Below are 23,283 nucleotides of genomic sequence, written 5' to 3'. Positions count from 1 at the left end.
GGCCTTTCCAAGATGGCGGCTACGCCAAGGGCCGTGTCTCCCTGGTCCTGCGGCAAAACAGGCTGGGGGTGAAGGCACCGGCCAGGTATTCCAAAACCTTTTGGATGATAGCACAAGTTGGCAAAGTTTTTGAAATTCTTGTATTGTGCAGCTGAGCCATCACTAAAGTATGTTACATAATTTATTTCACCAATTGTGCTTTTCAGGAACATGACCAATTTTTCCAAGAATGCATGTACAGCAATGCTGCAAGCTGTCACTTATTATGCAAACACTTATGCACTGAATTTCACCTGAAGCATCTCAGCAGTAAACAACGAATGGATGTAGTGTAGCTTGACTGCTGTCCCAGTGGAAACCTTGAACAGTATCTTGGACAATAAATGAGTAGTTTTCAGCAAAGTTCATCAGAACAACAATTTCATAAGAATGTAGGTTTTCTTTTACATTTTAAAGTATTTTGTCTGATGCTTGGAAATGTAGTGTTGAATTGTCAAGTCAGAAATTTTCAATGCAAGCACTGATACAAAGTCATCAACAGACACAATTAGGGTCTCCATTATGGTGTGATCTGTATGAACCCACTGCTCAATTTGTTCATCTGGGTCAGCATCACTGTAAACGTCTCTCAGGTAATTTCCAAGCACAACTTTACCTAGACATATTTCACACCTGTGAAGAATGCATTCTTTGCTTTCCAAATTTCACACAGCTTTAGCCATCAGTGCTTTGTAATCTTCTTTCAGCACATGGCTTCCAGCAAGCATAAGCTTTACATTTTGATGAATGACACAAACACACACTTAATGCATACCTGGTGAGCCAACAGTGACAAACCATTTTGGCCTTAATTAAAACAAACATTCCTGTTTTTTAATATTTTTGAACACAATCTTATAACATCTTGTGTTCTTCATTTTTAAAAAATGCTGCTTATTGAAAAAGAATAACTTTTACTGCACTTGTATCAAGGATGCAGTGCAGAAACACAGGCTGCACACAAACAGTTGAGGTTATCAGCCCAATGTCCATAGTCCATAGTCACAAATTCACTTTTTGTCCATGCGGTAGGAGTAAAAATCACCTGTTCCTGGGGAACTGGCCATATCACTCAGATTCCTGTCATCCAGATGACAGAAGGAGAACTTACCTCTTCCTGTAGCTCTGCAAAAGATCGATTAGCAGACGGTGGTCTCAGCCAAAGGAGGAGTGAAACCCACCTTTTCCTGGTGATCAGCCCAATGTCACGCATTCATTATCATGAGAATTGCGGAAGTAGAGGTCTATATGCCTATTATGGAAATAAAAGTAAACAGCACTTAGTTATCTGTCCATAGTCACTAATTCAATTTTTGACCAGGCGATAGGAGAACTCACCTTTTCCTGGGGAACTGGGAATGGTCACACTGACGCCTTTCATCCACATGGTAGGAAGAGAACTTACCTCTTCCTGTAGCTCTACAGAAGATGGATTAGAAGACTGTGGTCTCAGCGGAAAGCGGAGTGAAACTCACCTTTTGCTGGTGATCAGCCCAATGTCCCTCATCCACTGTCATCATATTTGCGGATGTGGAGCTCAAAAGGCCTCTTGAAGAGATAAATGTTAACAGTATTTAGTTATCTGTCCATAGTCACAAATTCCCTTTTTGTCCATGCGATAGGAGTAAAACTCACCTGTTCCTGGGAACGTGCCATATCAATCAGATTCCTGTCATCTAGATTACAGAAGGAGAACTTACCTCTTCCTGTAGCTCTGCAAAAGATCGATTAGCAGACTGTGGTCTCAGCCAAAGGAGGAGTGAAACTCACCTTTTGCTGGTGATCAGCCCAATGTCCCTCATCCACTGTCATCATATTTGCGGATGTGGAGCTCAAAACGCCTATTGAAGAGATAAAAGTTAACAGCAGTTAGTTATCTGTCCATAATCACAAATTCACTTTTTGTCCATGCGATAGGAGTAAAACTCACCTGTTCCTGGGGAACTGGCCATATCACTCAGATTCCATAGAAACATAGAAGTCTGACGGCAGAAAAAGACCTCGTGGTCCATCTAGTCTGCCCTTTTACTATTTCCTGTATTTTATCTTACAATGGATATATGTTTATCCCAGGCATGTTTAAATTCGGTTACTGTGGATTTACCAACCACGTCTGCTGGAAGTTTGTTCCAAGGATCTACTACTCTTTCAGTAAAATAATATTTTCTCATGTTGCCTTTGATCTTTCCCCCAACTAACTTCAGATTGTGTCCCCTTGTTCTTGTGTTCACTTTCCTGTTAAAAACACTTAGCTATGCAGCCAAGCATCCTACTTGCCTTTCCTACCGCCCGACCACACTGCTCACCCATTTTGAGACTGTCAGAAATCACTACCCCTAAATCCTTCTCTTCTGAAGTTTTTGCTAACACAGAACTGCCAATGCAATACTCAGATTTAGGATTCCTTTTCCCCAAGTGCATTATTTTACATTTGGAAACATTAAACTGCAGTTTCCATTGCTTTGACCATTTATCTAGTAACGCTAAATCATTTACCATATTACAGACCCCTCGAGAAATATCAACCCTATTGCATACTTTAGAGTCATCGGCAAATAGGCAAACCTTCCCTACCAAACCTTCCCCTATGTCACTCACAAACATATTAAAAAGAATAGGACCCAGAACAGACCCTTGTGGCACACCGCTTGTAACCTGTCTCTGCTCAGAATACTCGCCATTAACAATAACTCTCTGATGTCTATGCTTCAGCCAGCTTGAAATCCACTGAACTATCCGGGGATTAAGTCCAATCTTCACTAATTTATCTATCAGCTCTTTATGTGGAACCGTATCAAAGGCTTTGCTGAAGTCCAGATAGGCAATATCCACGGCACCACCTTGATCCAACACCTTTGTGACATAGTCAAAGAACTCAATGAGATTAGTCTGACACGATTTGCCTTCAGTATAGCCATGCTGATTTGGGTCCAATAAGTTATTGTTTTTTAGATGCTGATTTATCCTCTTTTTGAGTAGAGTCTCCATCATTTTAACTACAACTGATGTCAAGCTAACTGGCCTGTAGTTACCAGCTTCTTCTCTACTGCCCTTCTTGTGGATAGGCACAACACTGGCCATTCTCCAATCCTCAGGAACATCTCCTGTTAACAGGGATTGGTTAAACAAATCAGTCAGGGGGGTAGCAATGACAGATCTGAGTTCTTTAAGAACTCTGGGGTGGATGCCATCTGGACCCATTGCCTTATTTATCTTTAATCTTTCAAGTTCTTCTACGACATCGGCTTCTAAGATCACTGGAGCTGAATCCTTACAGCTGGAAGCAATCCTATATCCCTCTATAGTATTATTTTGTAAGGTGTCTTTTGAGAAAACTGAACAGAAGTAGCTATTGAAATGGTCAGCGATCTCCTTATTCCCATCAATGCATGTATTATTCCCGGTACTAAGCTTTGTGATGCTGCAGTTTTTCTTCTTCCTGTCACTAATATGTCTGAAGAAGGTTTTATCCCCCTTCTTTACAGATTTTGCTATTTCTTCCTCTTTTGAGGCTTTAGTTTCACCTCCTTCTGTCTCATATATCTCATATCTTCCTGTCTCTATAAAACCCACCTTTGCCATCAGGCATGGGGGAATTGAAACATCCCCCCCCCCCTGGGCACGTTGAATTTATATATGGTATGCTTGTGTGTGAGTCTGTTAGTTTGTGGGGTTTTTTAAATCTTTAAAATTTTAAATTGTTGATTACTTATGATTTGTCTTTTACATGTTGTGAGCCGCCCCGAGTCTTCGGAGAGGGGCGGCATACAAATCCAAGTAATAAATAAAATAAATAAATAAATATTACAGAAGGAAAAGATCCATTAGCAGACTGTGGTCTCAGCGGAAGGAAGAGTGAAACTCACCTTTTCCTGGTGCTCAGCCCAATGTCCCTCATCCACTGTCATCGGATTTGCGGACGTGGAGCTCAAAAGGCCTATTGAAGAGATAAATGTTAACAGCATTTAGTTATCTGTCCATAGTCACAAATTCACTTTTTGTCCATGCGATAGGAGTAAAACTCACCTGTTCCTGGGGAACTGGCCATATCACTCAGATTCCTGTCTCTAGATTACAGAAGGAGAACTTACCTCTTCCTGTAGCTCTGCAAAAGATCGATTAGCAGACGGTGGTCTCAGCCAAAAGAGGAGTGAAACTCACCTTTTCCTGGTGATCAGCCCAATATTCCTCATCGACTGTCATCGGATTTGCGGACGTGGAGCTCAAAAGGCCTATTGAAGAGATAAATGTTAACAGCATTTAGTTATCTCTCCATAATCACAAATTCAATTTTTGTCCATGCGATAAGAGTAAAACTCACCTGTTCCTGGGGAACTGGCCATATCACTCAGATTCCTGTCTCTAGATTACAGAAGGAGAACTTACCTCTTCCTGTAGCTCTGCAAAAGATCCATTAGCAGACTGTGGTCTCAGCCAAAGGAGGAGTGAAACTCACCTTTTCCTGGTAATCAGCCCAATGTCCCTCATCCACTGTCATCGGATTTGCAGACGTGGAGCACAAAAGGCCTATTGAAGAGATAAATGTTAACAGCATTTAGTTATCTGTCCATAGTAACTAATTTAATTTTTGACCAGGCGATAGGAGGAGAACTCACCTTTTCCTGGGGAACTGGGAATGGTCACACTGAGGCCTTTCATCCATATGGTAGGAGGAGAACTTACCTCTTCCTGTAGCTCTACAGAAGACGGATTAGAAGACTGTGGTCTCAGCGGATGGAGGAGTGAAACCTACCTTTTCCTGCTGATCAGCCGAATGTCCCTCATCCACTGTAATCAGATTTCCGGACGTGGAGCTCAAAAGGCCTATTGAAGAGATAAAAGTTAACAGCATTTAGTTATCTGTCCATAGTCACAAATTCACTTTTTGTCCATGCGATACGAGTAAAACTCACCTGTTCCTGGGGAACTGGCCATATCACTCAGATTCCAGTCATCTAGATTACAGAAGGAGAACTTACCTCTTCCTGTAGCTCTGCAAAAGATCGATTAGCAGACGGTGGTCTCAGCCAAAGGAGGAGTGAAATTCACCTTTTCCTGGTAATCAGCCCAATGTCACTCATCCACTGTCATCGGATTTGCAGACGAGGAGCTCAAAAGGCCTATTGAAGAGATAAATGTTAACAGCATTTAGTTATCTGTCCATAATCACAAATTCAATTTTTGTCGATGCGATAGGAGTAAAACTCACCTGTTCCTAGGGAATTGGCCATATCACTCAGATTCTTGTCATCTAGATTACAGAAGGAGAACTTACCTCTTCCTGTAGCTGTGCAAAAGATCCATTAGGAGACTGTGGTCTCGGCGGAAGGAGGAGTGAAACTCACCTTTTCCTGGTGATCAGCCAATGTCCCTCATCCACTGTCATCGGATTTGCAGACGTGGAGCTCAAAAGGCATATTGAAGAGATAAATGTTAACAGCATTTCGTTATCTGTCCATAGTCACTAATTTAATTTTTGACCAGGCGATAGGAGAACTCACCTTTTCCTGGGGAACTGGGAATGGTCACACTGACGCCTTTCATCCATATGGTAGGAGGAGAACTTACCTTTTCCTGTAGCTCTACAGAAGAGGGATTAGAAGACTGTGGTCTCAGCACATGGAGGAGTGAAACCTACCTTTTCCTGGTGATCAGCCCAATGTCCCTCATCCACTGTCATCGCATTTGCAGATGTGGAGATCAAAAGGCCTATTGAAGAGATAAATGTTAACAGCATTTAGTTATCTGTCCATAATCACAAATTCAATTTTTGACCAGGCGATAGGAGGAGAACTCACCTTTTCCTGGGGAACTGGGAATGGTCACACTGACGCTTTTCATCCTTATGGTAGGAGGAGAACTTACCTCTTCCTGTAGCTCTACAGAAGATGGATTAGAAGACTGTGGTCTCAGCGGATGGAGGAGTGAAACCTACCTTTTCCTGGTGATCAGCCAATGTCCCTCATCCACTGTCATCGGATTTGCAGACGTGGAGCTCAAAAGGCCTATTGAAGAGATAAAAGTTAACAGCATTTAGTTATCTGTCCATAATCACAAATTCAACTTTTGTCCATGTGATAGGAGTAAAACTCACCTGTTCCTGGGGAACTGGCCATATCACTCAGATTCCTGTCTCTAGATTACAGAAGGAGAACTTACCTCTTCCTGTAGCTCTGCAAAAGATCCATTAGCAGACTGTGGTCTCAGCCAAAGGAGGAGTGAAACCCACCTTTTCCTGGTGATCAGCCCAATGTCCCTCATCCACAGTAATCGGATTTGCAGACGTGGAACACAAAAGGCCTATTGAAGAGATAAAAGTTAACAGCATTTAGTTATCTGTCCATAGTCACAAATTCACTTTTTCCCATGCGATAGGAGTAAAACTCACCTGTTCCTGGGGAACTGGCCATATCACTCAGATTCCTGTCTCTAGATTACAGAAGGAGAACTTACCTCTTCCTGTAGCTCTGCAAAAGATCGATTAGCAGATGGTGGTCTCAGCCAAAAGAGGAGTGAAACTCACCTTTTCTTGGTGATCAGCCCAATATCCCTCATCCACTGTCATCGGATTTGCGGACGTGGAGCTCAAAAGGCCTATTGAAGAGATAAATGTTAACAGCATTTAGTTATCTGTCCATAATCACAAATTCAATTTTTGTCCATGCGATAGGAGTAAAACTCACCTGTTCCTGGGGAAATGGCCATATCACTCAGATTCCAGTCATCTAGATTACAGAAGGGAAACTTACCTCTTCCTGTAGCTCTGCAAAAGATCCATTAGCAGACTGTGGTCTCGGCGGAAGGAGGAGTGAAACTCACCTTTTCCTGGTGATCAGCCAATGTCCCTCATCCACTGTCATCGGATTTGCAGACGTGGAGCTCAAAAGGCCTATTGAAGAGATAAATGTTAACAGCATTTCGTTATCTGTCCATAATCACTAATTTAATTTTTGACCAGGCGATAGGAGGAGAACTCACCTTTTCCTGGGGAACTGGGAATGGTCACACTGACGCCTTTCATCCATAGGGTAGGAGGAGAACTTACCTCTTCCTGTAGCTCTACAGAAGATCCATTAGCAGACTGTGGTCTCGGCGGAAGGAGGAGTGAAACTTACCTTTTCCTGGTGATCAGCCAATGTCCCTCATCCACTGTCATCGCATTTGCAGATGTGGAGATCAAAAGGCCTATTGAAGAGAAAAATGTTAACAGCATTTAGTTATCTGTCCATAATCACAAATTCAATTTTTGACCAGGCGATAGGAGGAGAACTCACCTTTTCCTGGGGAACTGGGAATGGTCACACTGACGCCTTTCATCCATAGGGTAGGAGGAGAACTTACCTCTTCCTGTAGCTCTACAGAAGATGGATTAGAACAGGGGTCTCCAACCGCCGGTCCGCGGACCGGGACCGGGCCGTTGGGGGTTTTCAGCTGGTCCGCGGCGCCAGGGCCCCCTCGGCCTTTCCGCGCTGCCCACCGCCCGCCCGATTTGCCCCCTCTGCTCCTCTGCCACCTCCTGCCTTTTACCGCAGCTCCTCCCGCACCCGGAACGCACGCCCTGCCCGCCTCACATTTGCCGAGAGGACTTTCGCCCCGGGCTCTCAGCAAGGGGGCTGCACGAGAGGCGGGGCCGGCGGAAGGTGATATTCAATGTCGGGGGCGCACGGGCGGTTTTGCGCGCGCTCCCTATCTCCCTGCTAGCCCACTCGGAATACTGTATTCAAAATAAGAAAAGCCTTCGCCGGCAAAGGCTTTTTTTATTTTGAATACGTATTCCGAGTGGGCTAGCAGGGAGATAGGGAGCGCGCGCAAAACCGCCCGTGCGCCCCCGACATTGAATATCACCTTCCGCCGGCCCCGCCTCTCATGCAAACCCCCTTGCTGAGAGCCCGGGGCGAAAGTCCTCTCGGCAAATGTGAGGCGGGCAGGGCGTGCGCGCGTCACCGCTGAGAAGAACGGAGAGAGAACGAGAGTGAGTGAAAGCAACAGACAGCAAGATAGAGAGAAAGTGAGAAAGAGAGAGTGAGAGAAAGGGGGGGAGAGAAAGAGATAGCAAGAGAGAGAGAACAAGAGAGAGAAAGAGCGTGAGAAACAAAACAAGAGAGAAAGAGTGAGAGAGAGAGAAAGCAAAAGAGACAGAAAGAAAACAAGAGAGAAAGTGAGAAGAGAGAGAAAGAGGGGGAGAGAGAGAGAAAGAGAGAGGGGGGAGAGAGAGAAAGAGAGGGAGAAAGAGAGGGAAAGGGGGGAGAGATAGCAAGAGAGGGAGAGAGAAAGAGAGAGGGAAAGGGGGAGAGGGGGGAGAGAAAGAGGAGATAAAGGAAGAGGAGAGAGAGAAAGGAAGAGAAAGAAAGAAAGAGGGATAGAAAGAGAGAGAGAGTGAGATGCTCAGTAAGCCTTTCTTTGAAGTTGCCTTTCTTTCTTTCTCTTTCTTTCTTTCTTGCTCTTTTTCTTTCTCTTTTTTCCCTTTCCTTCCTCTATTTCTTTTCTTTCTCCTTCCTACCTTCTTCCCTCCCTCCCTCCAGTCCTTCCTCTCTTACTCTCCCCTTTCATAAGTTTCCTTGCTTCCTTCCTCTGTTCCTGTCCCTTCCCTCTTTCCTTCTTTCTTCCTTCCTTCCTTCCCTTCCTTTCCTCCCTCCATTTCTTGCTTTCCTTTTCCTTCCTCCCTTCTTTCCTCCCTCATTCCCTTCTTTCACTCCTTCCTCTCTTACTCTCCCCTTTCACACCTTTCTTTGCTTCTTTGCACCCTTCTTCTGTTCCTGTACCTTCCCTCTTTCCTTCCTTCCCACCCTCCGTCCATTCATTCACCCATTCCTCTCTTGATCGCCCCTTTTACGGCGCCGCTGACAGCTAGCTTCCCCCCCCCCCCCCACCGGGCCATGGAAAACTGGTCTAGCTGAAAGCCGGTCCCTGGTGCAAAAAAGTTTGGGGACCTCTGGATTAGAAGACTGTGGTCTCAGCGGATGGAGGAGTGAAACTCACCTTTTCCTGATGATCAGCCCAAAGTCCCTCATCCACTGTCATCGGATTTGAAGACGTGGAGCTCAAAAGGCCTATTGAAGATATAAATGTTAACAGCATTTAGTCCATAGTCCATAGTCACAAATTTACTTTTTGTCCATGCGATAGGAATAAAACTCACCTGTTCCTGGGGAACTGGCCATATCACTCAGATTCCTGTCTCTAGATTACAGAAGGAGAACTTACCTCTTCCTGTAGCTCTGCAAAAGATCCATTAGCAGACTGTGGTCTCGGCGGAAGGAGGAGTGAAACTCACCTTTTCCTGGTGATCAGCCAATGTCCCTCATCCACTGTCATCGCATTTGCAGATGTGGAGATCAAAAGGCCTATTGAAGAGATTAATGTTAACAGCATTTAGTTATCTGTCCATAATCACAAATTCAATTTTTGACCAGGCGATAGGAGGAGAACTCACCTTTTCCTGGGGAACTGGGAATGGTCACACTGACGCCTTTCATCCATAGGGTAGGAGGAGAACTTACCTCTTCCTGTAGCTCTACAGAAGATGGATTAGAAGACTGTGGTCTCAGCGGATGGAGGAGTGAAACTCACCTTTTCCTGATGATCAGCCCAATGTCCCTCATCCACTGTCATCGGATTTGAAGACGTGGAGCTCAAAAGGCCTATTGAAGATATAAATGTTAACAGCATTTAGTCCATAGTCCATAGTCACAAATTTACTTTTTGTCCATGCGATAAGAATAAAACTCACCTGTTCCTGGGGAACTGGCCATATCACTCAGATTCCTGTCTCTAGATTACAGAAGGAGAATTTACCTCTTTCTGTAGCTCTGCAAAAGATCCATTAGCAGACTGTGGTCTCGGCGGAAGGAGGAGTGAAACTCACCTTTTCCTGGTGATCAGCCAATGTCCCTCATCCACTGTCATCGCATTTGCAGATGTGGAGATCAAAAGGCCTATTGAAGAGATTAATGTTAACAGCATTTAGTTATCTGTCCATAATCACAAATTCAATTTTTGACCAGGCGATAGGAGGAGAACTCACCTTTTCCTGGGGAACTGGGAATGGTCACACTGACGCCTTTCATCCATAGGGTAGGAGGAGAACTTACCTCTTCCTGTAGCTCTACAGAAGATGGATTAGAAGACTGTGGTCTCAGCGGATGGAGGAGTGAAACTCACCTTTTCCTGATGATCAGCCCAATGTCCCTCATCCACTGTCATCGGATTTGCAGACGTGGAGCTCAAAAGGCCTATTGAAGAGATAAAAGTTAACAGCATTTAGTTATCTGTCCATAATCACAAATTCAATTTTTGTCCATGCGATAGGAGTAAAACTCACCTGTTCCTGGGGAACTGGCCATATCACTCAGATTCCTGTCATCTAGATTACAGAAGGAGAACTTACCTTTTCCTGTAGCGCTGCAAAAGATCCATTAGCAGACGATGGTCTCAGCCAAAGGAGGAGTGAAACCCACCTTTTCCTGGTGATCAGCCAATGTCCCTCATCCACTGTCATCGGATTTGCAGACGTGGAGCTCAAAAGGAATATTGAAGAGATAAATGTTAACAGCATTTAGTTATCTGTCTATAATCACAAATTCAATTTTTGTCCATGGGATAGGAGTAAAACTCACCTGTTCCTGGGGAACTGGCCATATCACTCAGATTCCTGTCATCTAGATTACAGAAGGAGAACTTACCTTTTCCTGTAGCGCTGCAAAAGATCCATTAGCAGACTGTGGTCTCAGCCAAAGGAGGAGTGAAACTCACCTTTTCCTGGTAATCACCCCGATGTCCCTCATCCACTGTCATCGGATTTGTGGACGTGGAGCTCAAAACGCCTATTGAAGAGATAAATGTTAACAGCATTTAGTTATCTGTCCATAATCACAAATTCAACTTTTGTCCATGGGATAGGAGTAAAACTCACCTGTTCCTGGGGAACTGGCCATATCACTCAGATTCCAGTCATTTAGATTACAGAAGGGAAACTTACCTCTTCCTGTAGCTCTGCAAAAGATCGATTAGCAGCCGGTGGTCTCAGCCAAAGGAGGAGTGAAACCCACCTTTTCCTGGTGATCAGCCCAATGTCCCTCATCCACTGTCATCGGATTTGCAGACGTGGAGCTCAAAAGGCCTATTGAACAGATAAAAGTTAACAGAATTTAGTTATCTGTCCATAGTCACAAATTCACTTTTTGTCCATGCGATAGGAGTAAAACTCACCTGTTCCTGGGGAACTGGCCATATCACTCAGATTCCTGTCTCTAGATTTCAGGAGTTGAACTTACCTCTTCCTGTACCTCTGCAAAAGATCTATTAGCAGACTGTGGTCTCAGCCAAAGGAGGAGTGAAACCCACCTTTTCCTGGTGATCAGCCAATGTCCCTCATCCACTGTCATCGGATTTGCAGACGTGGAGCTCAAAAGGCCTATTGAAGAGATAAATGTTAACAGCATTTAGTTATCTGTCCATAATCACAAATTCAATTTTTGTCCATGCGATAGGAGTAAAACTCACCTGTTCCTGGGGAACTGGCCATATCACTCAGATTCTTGTCATCTAGATTACAGAAGGAGAACTTACCTCTTCCTGTAGCTCTGCAAAAGATCCATTAGCAGACTGTGGTCTCGGCGGAAGGAGGAGTGAAACTCACCTTTTCCTGGTGATCAGCCAATGTCCCTAATCCACTGTCATCGGATTTGCAGACGTGGAGCTCAAAAGGCCTATTGAAGAGATAAATGTTAACAGCATTTAGTTATCTGTCCATAGTCACTAATTTAATTTTTGACCAGGCGATAGGAGGAGAACTCACCTTTTCCTGGGGAACTGGGAATGGTCACACTGAGGCCTTTCATCCATATGGTAGGAGGAGAACTTACCTTTTCCTGTAGCTCTACAGAAGATGGATTAGAAGACTGTGGTCTCAGCGGATGGAGGAGTGAAACCTACCTTTTCCTGGTGATCAGCCAATGTCCCTCATCCACTGTCATCGGATTTGCAGACGTGGAGCTCAAAAGGCCTATTGAAGAGATAAAAGTTAACAGCATTTAGTTATCTGTCCATAGTCACAAATTCACTTTTTGTCCATGCGATAGCAGTAAAACTCACCTGTTCCTGGGGAACTGGCCTTATCACTCAGATTCCTGTCTCTAAGAACTCACCTCTTCCTGTAGCTCTGCAAAAGATCGATTAGCAGACGGTGGTCTCAGCCAAAAGTTGAGTGAAACTCACCTTTTCCTGGTGATCAGCCCAATATCCCTCATCCACTGTCATCGGATTTGCAGACGTGGAGCGCAAAAGGCCTATTGAAGAGATAAAAGTTAACAGCATTTAGTTATCTGTCTATAATCACAAATTCAATTTTTGTCCATGAGATAGGAGTAAAACTCACCTGTTCCTGGGGAACTGGCCATATCACTCAGATTCCTGTCATCTAGATTACAGAAGGAGAACTTACATCTTCATGTAGCGCTGCAAAAGATCCATTAGCAGACTGTGGTCTCAGCCAAAGGAGGAGTGAAACTCACCTTTTCCTGGTAATCACCCCGATGTCCCTCATCCACTGTCATCGGATTTGTGGACGTGGAGCTCAAAACGCCTATTGAAGAGATAAATGTTAACAGCATTTAGTTATCTGTCCATAATCACAAATTCAACTTTTGTCCATGGGATAGGAGTAAAACTCACCTGTTCCTGGGGAACTGGCCATATCACTCAGATTCCAGTCATCTAGATTACAGAAGGGAAACTTACCTCTTCCTGTAGCTCTGCAAAAGATCGATTAGCAGCCGGTGGTCTCAGCCAAAGGAGGAGTGAAACCCACCTTTTCCTGGTGATCAGCCCAATGTCCCTCATCCACAGTAATCGGATTTGCAGACGTGGAACACAAAAGGCCTATTGAAGAGATAAAAGTTAACAGCATTTAGTTATCTCTCCATAGTCACAAATTCACTTTTTCCCATGCGATAGGAGTAAAATTCACCTGTTCCTGGGGAACTGGCCATATCACTCAGATTCCTGTCTCTAGATTACAGAAGGAGAACTTACCTCTTCCTGTAGCTCTGCAAAAGATCGATTAGCAGATGGTGGTCTCAGCCAAAAGAGGAGTGAAACTCACCTTTTCTTGGTGATCAGCCCAATATCCCTCATCCACTGTCATCGGATTTGCGGACGTGGAGCTCAAAAGGCCTATTGAAGAGATAAATGTTAACAGCATTTAGTTATCGGTCCATAATCACAAATTCAATTTTTGTCCATGCGATAGGAGTAAAACTCACCTGTTCCTGGGGAAATGGCCATATCACTCAGATTCCAGTCATCTAGATTACAGAAGGGAAACTTACCTCTTCCTGTAGCTCTGCAAAAGATCCATTAGCAGACGGTGGTCTCAGCCAAAGGAGGAGTGAAACCCACCTTTTCCTGGTGATCAGCCCAATGTCCCTCATCCACTGTCATCGGATTTGCAGACGTGGAGCACAAAAGGCCTATTGAAGAGATAAAAGTTAACAGCATTTAGTTATCTGTCCATAATCACAAATTCACTTTTTGTCCATGCGATAGGAGTAAAACTCACCTGTTCCTGGGGAAATGGCCATATCACTCAGATTCCAGTCATCTAGATTACAGAAGGAAACTTACCTCTTCCTGTAGCTCTGCAAAAGATCCATTAGCAGATGGTGGTCCCAGCCAAAGGAGAAGTGAAACCCACCTTTTCCTGGTGATCAGCCCAATGTCCCTCATCCACTGTCATCGGATTTGCAGACGTGGAGCACAAAAGGCCTATTGAAGAGATAAAAGTTAACAGAATTTAGTTATTTGTCCATAGTCACAAATTCACTTTTTGTCCATGCGATAGGAGTAAAACTCACCTGTTCCTGGGGAACTGGCCATATCACTCAGATTCCTGTCTCTAGATTACAGAAGGAGAACTTACCTCTTCCTGTAGCTCTGCAAAAGATCCATTAGCAGACGATGGTCTCAGCCAAAGGAGGAGTGAAACTCACCTTTTCCTGGTAATCAGCCCAATGTCCTTCATCCACTGTCATCGGATTTGCAGACGTGGAGCTCAAAAGGCCTATTGAAGAGATAAATGTTAACAGCATTTAGTTATCTCTCCATAGTCACTAATTTAATTTTTGACCAGGCGATGGGAGGAGAACTCACCTTTTCCTGGGGAACTGGGAATGGTCACACTGACGCCTTTCATCCATAGGGTAGGAGGAGAACTTACCTCTTCCTGTAGCTCTACAGAAGATGGATTAGAAGACTGTGGTCTCAGCGGATGGAGGAGTGAAACTCACCTTTTCCTGATGATCAGCCCAATGTCCCTCATCCACTGTCATCGGATTTGCAGACGTGGAGCTCAAAAGGCCTATTGAAGAGATAAATGTTAACAGCATTTAGTTATCTGTCCATAGTCACAAATTTACTTTTTGTCAATGCGATAGGAGTAAAACTCACCTGTTCCTGGGGAACTGGCCATATCACTCAGATTCCTGTCTCTAGATTACAGAAGGAGAACTTACCTCTTCCTGTAGCTCTGCAAAGGATCGATTAGCAGACGGTTGTCTCAGCGGATGGAGGAGTGAAACCTACCTTTTCCTGGTGATCAGCCCAATGTCCCTCATCCACTGTCATCGGATTTGCAGATGTGGAGCTCAAAAGGCCTATTGAAGAGATAAAAGTTAACAGCATTTAGTTATCTGTCCATAGTCACAAATTCACTTTTTGTCCATGCGATAGGAGTAAAACTCACCTGTTCCTGGGGAACTGGCCATATCACTCAGATTCCTGTCTCTAGATTACAGAAGGAGAACTTACCTCTTCCTGTAGCTCTGCAAAAGATCCATTAGCAGATGGTGGTCTCAGCCAAAAGAGGAGTGAAACTCACCTTTTCCTGGTGATCAGCCCAATATCCCTCATCGACTGTCATCGGATTTGCGGACATGGAGCTCAAAAGGCCTATTGAAGAGATAAATGTTAACAGCATTTAGTTATCTGTCCATAATCACAAATTCAATTTTTGTCCATGCGATAGGGGTAAAACTCACCTGTTCCTGGGGAGCTGGCCATATCACTCAGATTCCAGTCATCTAGATTACAGAAGGGAAACTTACCTCTTCCTGTAGCTCTGCAAAAGATCCATTAGCAGACGGTGGTCTCAGCCAAAGGAGGAGTGAAACCCACCTTTTCCTGGTGATCAGCCCAATGTCCCTCATCCACTGTCATCGGATTTGCAGACGTGGAGCACAAAAGGCCTATTGAAGAGATAAAAGTTAACAGCATTTAGTTATCTGTCCATAATCACAAATTCACTTTTTGTCCATGCGATAGGAGTAAAACTCACCTGTTCCTGGGGAAATGGCCATATCACTCAGATTCCAGTCATCTAGATTACAGAAGGAAACTTACCTCTTCCTGTAGCTCTGCAAAAGATCCATTAGCAGATGGTGGTCCCAGCCAAAGGAGAAGTGAAACCCACCTTTTCCTGGTGATCAGCCCAATGTCCCTCATCCACTGTCATCGGATTTGCAGACGTGGAGCACAAAAGGCCTATTGAAGAGATAAAAGTTAACAGAATTTAGTTATTTGTCCATAGTCACAAATTCACTTTTTGTCCATGCGATAGGAGTAAAACTCACCTGTTCCTGGGGAACTGGCCATATCACTCAGATTCCTGTCTCTAGATTACAGAAGGAGAACTTACCTCTTCCTGTAGCTCTGCAAAAGATCCATTAGCAGACGATGGTCTCAGCCAAAGGAGGAGTGAAACTCACCTTTTCCTGGTAATCAGCCCAATGTCCTTCATCCACTGTCATCGGATTTGCAGACGTGGAGCTCAAAAGGCCTATTGAAGAGATAAATGTTAACAGCATTTAGTTATCTCTCCATAGTCACTAATTTAATTTTTGACCAGGCGATGGGAGGAGAACTCACCTTTTCCTGGGGAACTGGGAATGGTCACACTGACGCCTTTCATCCATAGGGTAGGAGGAGAACTTACCTCTTCCTGTAGCTCTACAGAAGATGGATTAGAAGACTGTGGTCTCAGCGGATGGAGGAGTGAAACTCACCTTTTCCTGATGATCAGCCCAATGTCCCTCATCCACTGTCATCGGATTTGCAGACGTGGAGCTCAAAAGGCCTATTGAAGAGATAAATGTTAACAGCATTTAGTTATCTGTCCATAGTCACAAATTTACTTTTTGTCAATGCGATAGGAGTAAAACTCACCTGTTCCTGGGGAACTGGCCATATCACTCAGATTCCTGTCTCTAGATTACAGAAGGAGAACTTACCTCTTCCTGTAGCTCTGCAAAGGATCGATTAGCAGACGGTTGTCTCAGCGGATGGAGGAGTGAAACCTACCTTTTCCTGGTGATCAGCCCAATGTCCCTCATTCACTGTCATCGGATTTGCAGATGTGGAGCTCAAAAGGCCTATTGAAGAGATAAATGTTAACAGCATTTAGTTATCTGTCCATAATCACAAATTCAATTTTTGTCCATGCGATAGGGGTAAAACTCACCTGTTCCTGGGGAACTGGCCATATCACTCAGATTCCTGTCTCTAGATTACAGAAAGAGCACTTACCTCTTCCTGTAGCTCTGCAAAAGATCCATTAGCAGACTGTGGTCTCGGCGGAAGGAGGAGTGAAACTCACCTTTTCCTGGTGATCAGCCAATGTCCCTCAACACTGTGATCGGATTTTCAGACGAGGAGCTCAAAAGGCCTATTGAAGAGATAAATGTTAACAGCATTTAGTTATCTGTCCATAGTCACTAATTTAATTTTTGACCAGGCGATAGGAGGAGAACTCACCTTTTCCTGGGGAACTGGGAATTGTCACACTGACGCCTTTTATCCATACGGTAGGAGAACTTACCTCTTCCTGTAGCTCTACAGAAGAGGGATTAGAAGACTGTGGTCTCAACCGATGGAGGAGTGAAACCTACCTTTTCCTGGTGATCAGCCCAATATCCCTCATTCACTGTCATCGGATTTGCGGACGTGGAGCTCAAAAGGCCTATTGAAGAGATAAATGTTAAAAGCATTTAGTTATCTGTCCATAATCACAAATTCAATTTTTGTCCATGCGATAGGAGTAAAACTCACCTGTTCCTGGGGAACTGGCCATATCACTCAGATTCCTGTCTCTAGATTACAGAAGGAGAACTTACCTCTTCCTGTAGCTCTGCAAAAGATCCATTAGCAGACTGTGGTCTCGGCGGAAGGAGGAGTGAAACTCACCTTTTCCTGGTGATCAGCCAATGTCCCTCATCCACTGTCATCGGATTTGCAGACGTGGAGCTCAAAAGGCCTATTGAAGAGATAAATGTTAACAGCATTTAGTTATCTGTCCATAGTCACTAATTTAATTTTTGACCAGGCGATAGGAGGAGAACTCACCTTTTCCTGGGGAACTGGGAATGGTCACACTGACGCCTTTCATCCTTATGGTAGGAGGAGAACTTACCTCTTCCTGTAGCTCTACAGAAGATGGATTAGAAGACTGTGGTCTCAGCAGATGGAGGAGTGAAACCTACCTTTTCCTGGTGATCAGCCCAATGTCCCTCATCCACTGTCATCAGATTTGAAGACGTGGAGCTCAAAAGGCCTATTGAAGAGATAAAAGTTAACAGAATTTAGTTATCTGTCCATAGTCACAAATTCACTTTTTGTCCATGCGATAGGAGTAAAACTCACCTGTTCCTGGGGAACTGGCCATATCACTCAGATTCCTGTCTCTAGATTTCAGAAGGAGAACTTACCTCTTCCTGTACCTCTGCAAAAGATCCATTAGCAGACTGTGGTCTCAGCCAAAGGAGGAGTGAAATTCACCTTTTCCTGGTGATCAGCCAATGTCCCTCATCCACTGTCATCGGATTTGCAGACGTGGAGCTCAAAAGGCCTATTGAACAGATAAATGTTAACAGCATTTAGTTATCTGTCCATAGTCACTAATTTAATTTTTGACCAGGCGATAGGAGGAGAACTCACCTTTTCCTGGGGAACTGGGAATGGTCACACTGACGCCTTTCATCCATAGGGTAGGAGGAGAACTTACCTCTTCCTGTAGCTCTACAGAAGATGGATTAGCAAACTGTGGTCTCGGCGGAAGGAGGAGTGAAACCCACCTTTTGCTGGTGATCAGCCCAATGTCCCTCATCCACTGTCATCGGATTTGCAGATGTGGAGATCAAAAGGCCTATTGAAGAGATAAATGTTAACAGCATTTCGTTATCTGTCCATAATCACAAATTCAATTTTTGTCCATGCGATAGGGGTAAAACTCACCTGTTCCTGGGGAACTGGGAATGGTCACACTGACGCCTTTCATCCTTATGGTAGGAGGAGAACTTACCTCTTCCTGTAGCTCTACAGAAGATGGATTAGAAGACTGTGGTCTCAGCAGATGGAGGAGTGAAACCTACCTTTTCCTGCTGATCAGCCCAATGTCCCTCATCCACTGTCATCAGATTTGAAGACGTGGAGCTCAAAAGGCCTATTGAAGAGATAAAAGTTAACAAATTTAGTTATCTGTCCCTAGTCACAAATTCACTTTTTGTCCATGCGATAGGAGTAAAACTCACCTGTTCCTGGGGAACTGGCCATATCACTCAGATTCCTGTCTCTAGATTTCAGAAGGAGAACTTACCTCTTCCTGTACCTCTGCAAAAGATCCATTAGCAGACTGTGGTCTCAGCCAAAGGAGGAGTGAAATTCACCTTTTCCTGGTGATCAGCCAATGTCCCTCATCCACTGTCATCGGATTTGCAGACGTGGAGCTCAAAAGGCCTATTGAACAGATAAATGTTAACAGCATTTAGTTATCTGTCCATAGTCACTAATTTAATTTTTGACCAGGCGATAGGAGGAGAACTCACCTTTTCCTGGGGAACTGGGAATGGTCACACTGACGCCTTTCATCCATAGGGTAGGAGGAGAACTTACCTCTTCCTGTAGCTCTACAGAAGATGGATTAGCAAACTGTGGTCTCGGCGGAAGGAGGAGTGAAACCCACCTTTTGCTGGTGATCAGCCCAATGTCCCTCATCCACTGTCATCGGATTTGCAGATGTGGAGATCAAAAGGCCTATTGAAGAGATAAATGTTAACAGCATTTCGTTATCTGTCCATAATCACAAATTCAATTTTTGTCCATGCGATAGGGGTAAAACTCACCTGTTCCTGGGGAACTGGCCATATCACTCAGATTCCTGTCTCTAGATTACAGAAGGAGCACTTACCTCTTCCTGTAGCTCTGCAAAAGATCCATTAGCAGACTGTGGTCTCGGCGGAAGGAGGAGTGAAACTCACCTTTTCCTGGTGATCAGCCAATGTCCCTCATCCACTGTGATCGGATTTTCAGACGAGGAGCTCAAAAGGCCTATTGAAGAGATAAATGTTAACAGCATTTAGTTATCTGTCCATAGTCACTAATTTAATTTTTGACCAGGCGATAGGAGGAGAACTCACCTTTTCCTGGGGAACTGGGAATGGTCACACTGACGCCTTTTATCCATATGGTAGGAGAACTTACCTCTTCCTGTAGCTCTACAGAAGAGGGATTAGAAGACTGTGGTCTCAACCGATGGAGGAGTGAAACCTACCATTTCCTGGTGATCAGCCCAATGTCCCTCATCCACTGTCATCGGATTTGCAGACGTGGAGCGCAAAAGGCCTATTGAAGAGATAAAAGTTAACAGCATTTAGTTATCTGTCCATAGTCACTAATTTAATTTTGACCAGGCGATAGGAGGAGAACTCACCTTTTCCTGGGGAACTGGGAATGGTCACACTGACGCCTTTCATCCATATGGTAGGAGGAGAACTTACCTCTTCCTGTAGCTCTACAGAAGATGGATTAGAAGACTGTGGTCTCAGCAGATGGAGGAGTGAAACCTACCATTTCCTGGTGATCAGCCCAATGTCCCTCATCCACTCTCATCAGATTTGCAGACGTGGAGCTCAAAAGGCCTATTGAAGAGATAAAAGTTAACAGAATTTAGTTATCTGTCCATAGTCACAAATTCACTTTTTGTCCATGCGATAGGAGTAAAACTCACCTATTCCTGGGGAACTGGCCATATCACTCAGATTCCTGTCTCTAGATTTCAGAAGGAGAACTTACCTCTTCCTGTACCTCTGCAAAAGATCCATTAGCAGACTGTGGTATCAGCCAAAGGAGGAGTGAAATTCACCTTTTCCTGGTGATCAGCCCAATATCCCACATTCACTGTCATCGGATTTGCGGACGTGGAGCTCAAAAGGCCTATTGAACAGATAAATGTTAACAGCATTTAGTTATCTGTCCATAGGCACTAATTTAATTTTTGACCAGGCGATAGGAGGAGAACTCACCTTTTCCTGGGGAACTGGGAATGGTCACACTGACGCCTTTCATCCATATGGTAGGAGGAGAACTTACATTTTCCTGTAGCTCTACAGAAGAGGGATTAGAAGACTGTGGTCTCAACCGATGGAGGAGTGAAACCTACCATTTCCTGGTGATCAGCCAATGTCCCTCATCCACTGTCATCGGATTTGCAGACGTGGAGCGCAAAAGGCCTATTGAAGAGATAAAAGTTAACAGCATTTAGTTATCTGTCCATAGTCACTAATTTAATTTTGACCAGGCGATAGGAGGAGAACTCACCTTTTCCTGGGGAACTGGGAATGGTCACACTGACGCCTTTCATCCTTATGGTAGGAGGAGAACTTACCTCTTCCTGTAGCTCTACAGAAGATGGATTAGAAGACTGTGGTCTCAGCAGATGGAGGAGTGAAACCTACCTTTTCCTGGTGATCAGCCCAATGTCCCTCATCCACTGTCATCAGATTTGAAGACGTGGAGCTCAAAAGGCCTATTGAAGAGATAAAAGTTAACAGAATTTAGTTATCTTTCCATAGTCACAAATTCACTTTTTGTCCATGCGATAGGAGTAAAACTCACCTGTTCCTGGGGAACTGGCCATATCACTCAGATTCCTGTCTCTAGATTTCAGAAGGAGAACTTACCTCTTCCTGTACCTCTGCAAAAGATCCATTAGCAGACTGTGGTCTCAGCCAAAGGAGGAGTGAAATTCACCTTTTCCTGGTGATCAGCCAATGTCCCTCATCCACTGTCATCGGATTTGCAGACGTGGAGCTCAAAAGGCCTATTGAACAGATAAATGTTAACAGCATTTAGTTATCTGTCCATAGTCACTAATTTAATTTTTGACCAGGCCATAGGAGGAGAACTCACCTTTTCCTGGGGAACTGGGAATGGTCACACTGACGCCTTTCATCCATATGGTAGGAGGAGAACTTACCTCTTCCTGTAGCTCTACAGAAGATGGATTAGCAAACTGTGGTCTCGGCGGAAGGAGGAGTGAAACCCACCTTTTGCTGGTGATCAGCCCAATGTCCCTCATCCACTGTCATCGGATTTGCAGATGTGGAGATCAAAAGGCCTATTGAAGAGATAAATGTTAACAGCATTTCGTTATCTGTCCATAATCACAAATTCAATTTTTGTCCATGCGATAGGGGTAAAACTCACCTGTTCCTGGGGAACTGGCCATATCACTCAGATTCCTGTCTCTAGATTACAGAAGGAGCACTTACCTCTTCCTGTAGCTCTGCAAAAGATCCATTAGCAGACTGTGGTCTCGGCGGAAGGAGGAGTGAAACTCACCATTTCCTGGTGATCAGCCAATGTCCCTCATCCACTGTGATCGGATTTTCAGACGAGGAGCTCAAAAGGCCTATTGAAGAGATAAATGTTAACAGCATTTAGTTATCTGTCCATAGTCACTAATTTAATTTTTGACCAGGCGATAGGAGGAGAACTCACCTTTTCCTGGGGAACTGGGAATGGTCACACTGACGCCTTTTATCCATATGGTAGGAGAACTTACCTCTTCCTGTAGCTCTACAGAAGAGGGATTAGAAGACTGTGGTCTCAACCGATGGAGGAGTGAAACCTACCTTTTCCTGGTGATCAGCCCAATATCCCTCATTCACTGTCATCGGATTTGCGGACGTGGAGCTCAAAAGGCCTATTGAAGAGATAAATGTTAAAAGCATTTAGTTATCTGTCCATAGTCACAAATTCACTTTTTGTCCATGCGATAGGAGTAAAACTCACCTGTTCCTGGGGAACTGGCCATATCACTCAGATTCCTGTCTCTAGATTTCAGAAGGAGAACTTACCTCTTCCTGTACCTCTGCAAAAGATCCATTAGCAGACTGTGGTCTCAGCCAAAGGAGGAGTGAAATTCACCTTTTCCTGGTGATCAGCCAATGTCCCTCATCCACTGTCATCGGATTTGCAGACGTGGAGCTCAAAAGGCCTATTGAACAGATAAATGTTAACAGCATTTAGTTATCTGTCCATAGTCACTAATTTAATTTTTGACCAGGCGATAGGAGGAGAACTCACCTTTTCCTGGGGAACTGGGAATGGTCACACTGACGCCTTTCATCCATATGGTAGGAGGAGAACTTACCTCTTCCTGCAGCTCTACAGAAGATGGATTAGCAAACTGTGGTCTCGGCGGAAGGAGGAGTGAAACCCACCTTTTGCTGGTGATCAGCCCAATGTCCCTCATCCACTGTCATCGGATTTGCAGATGTGGAGATCAAAAGGCCTATTGAAGAGATAAATGTTAACAGCATTTCGTTATCTGTCCATAATCACAAATTCAATTTTTGTCCATGCGATAGGGGTAAAACTCACCTGTTCCTGGGGAACTGGCCATATCACTCAGATTCCTGTCTCTAGATTACAGAAGGAGCACTTACCTCTTCCTGTAGCTCTGCAAAAGATCCATTAGCAGACTGTGGTCTCGGCGGAAGGAGGAGTGAAACTCACCTTTTCCTGGTGATCAGCCAATGTCCCTCATCCACTGTGATCGGATTTTCAGACGAGGAGCTCAAAAGGCCTATTGAAGAGATAAATGTTAACAGCATTTAGTTATCTGTCCATAGTCACTAATTTAATTTTTGACCAGGCGATAGGAGGAGAACTCACCTTTTCCTGGGGAACTGGGAATGGTCACACTGACGCCTTTTATCCATATGGTAGGAGAACTTACCTCTTCCTGTAGCTCTACAGAAGAGGGATTAGAAGACTGTGGTCTCAACCGATGGAGGAGTGAAACCTACCTTTTCCTGGTGATCAGCCCAATATCCCTCATTCACTGTCATCGGATTTGCGGACGTGGAGCTCAAAAGGCCTATTGAAGAGATAAATGTTAAAAGCATTTAGTTA

Source organism: Erythrolamprus reginae, chromosome 3, assembly GCF_031021105.1.
Source record: "Erythrolamprus reginae isolate rEryReg1 chromosome 3, rEryReg1.hap1, whole genome shotgun sequence".
Classification (NCBI taxonomy): domain Eukaryota; kingdom Metazoa; phylum Chordata; class Lepidosauria; order Squamata; family Dipsadidae; genus Erythrolamprus; species Erythrolamprus reginae.
The sequence above is the reverse complement of the archived record's forward strand: the minus strand, read 5'-3'. Positions refer to the sequence as shown.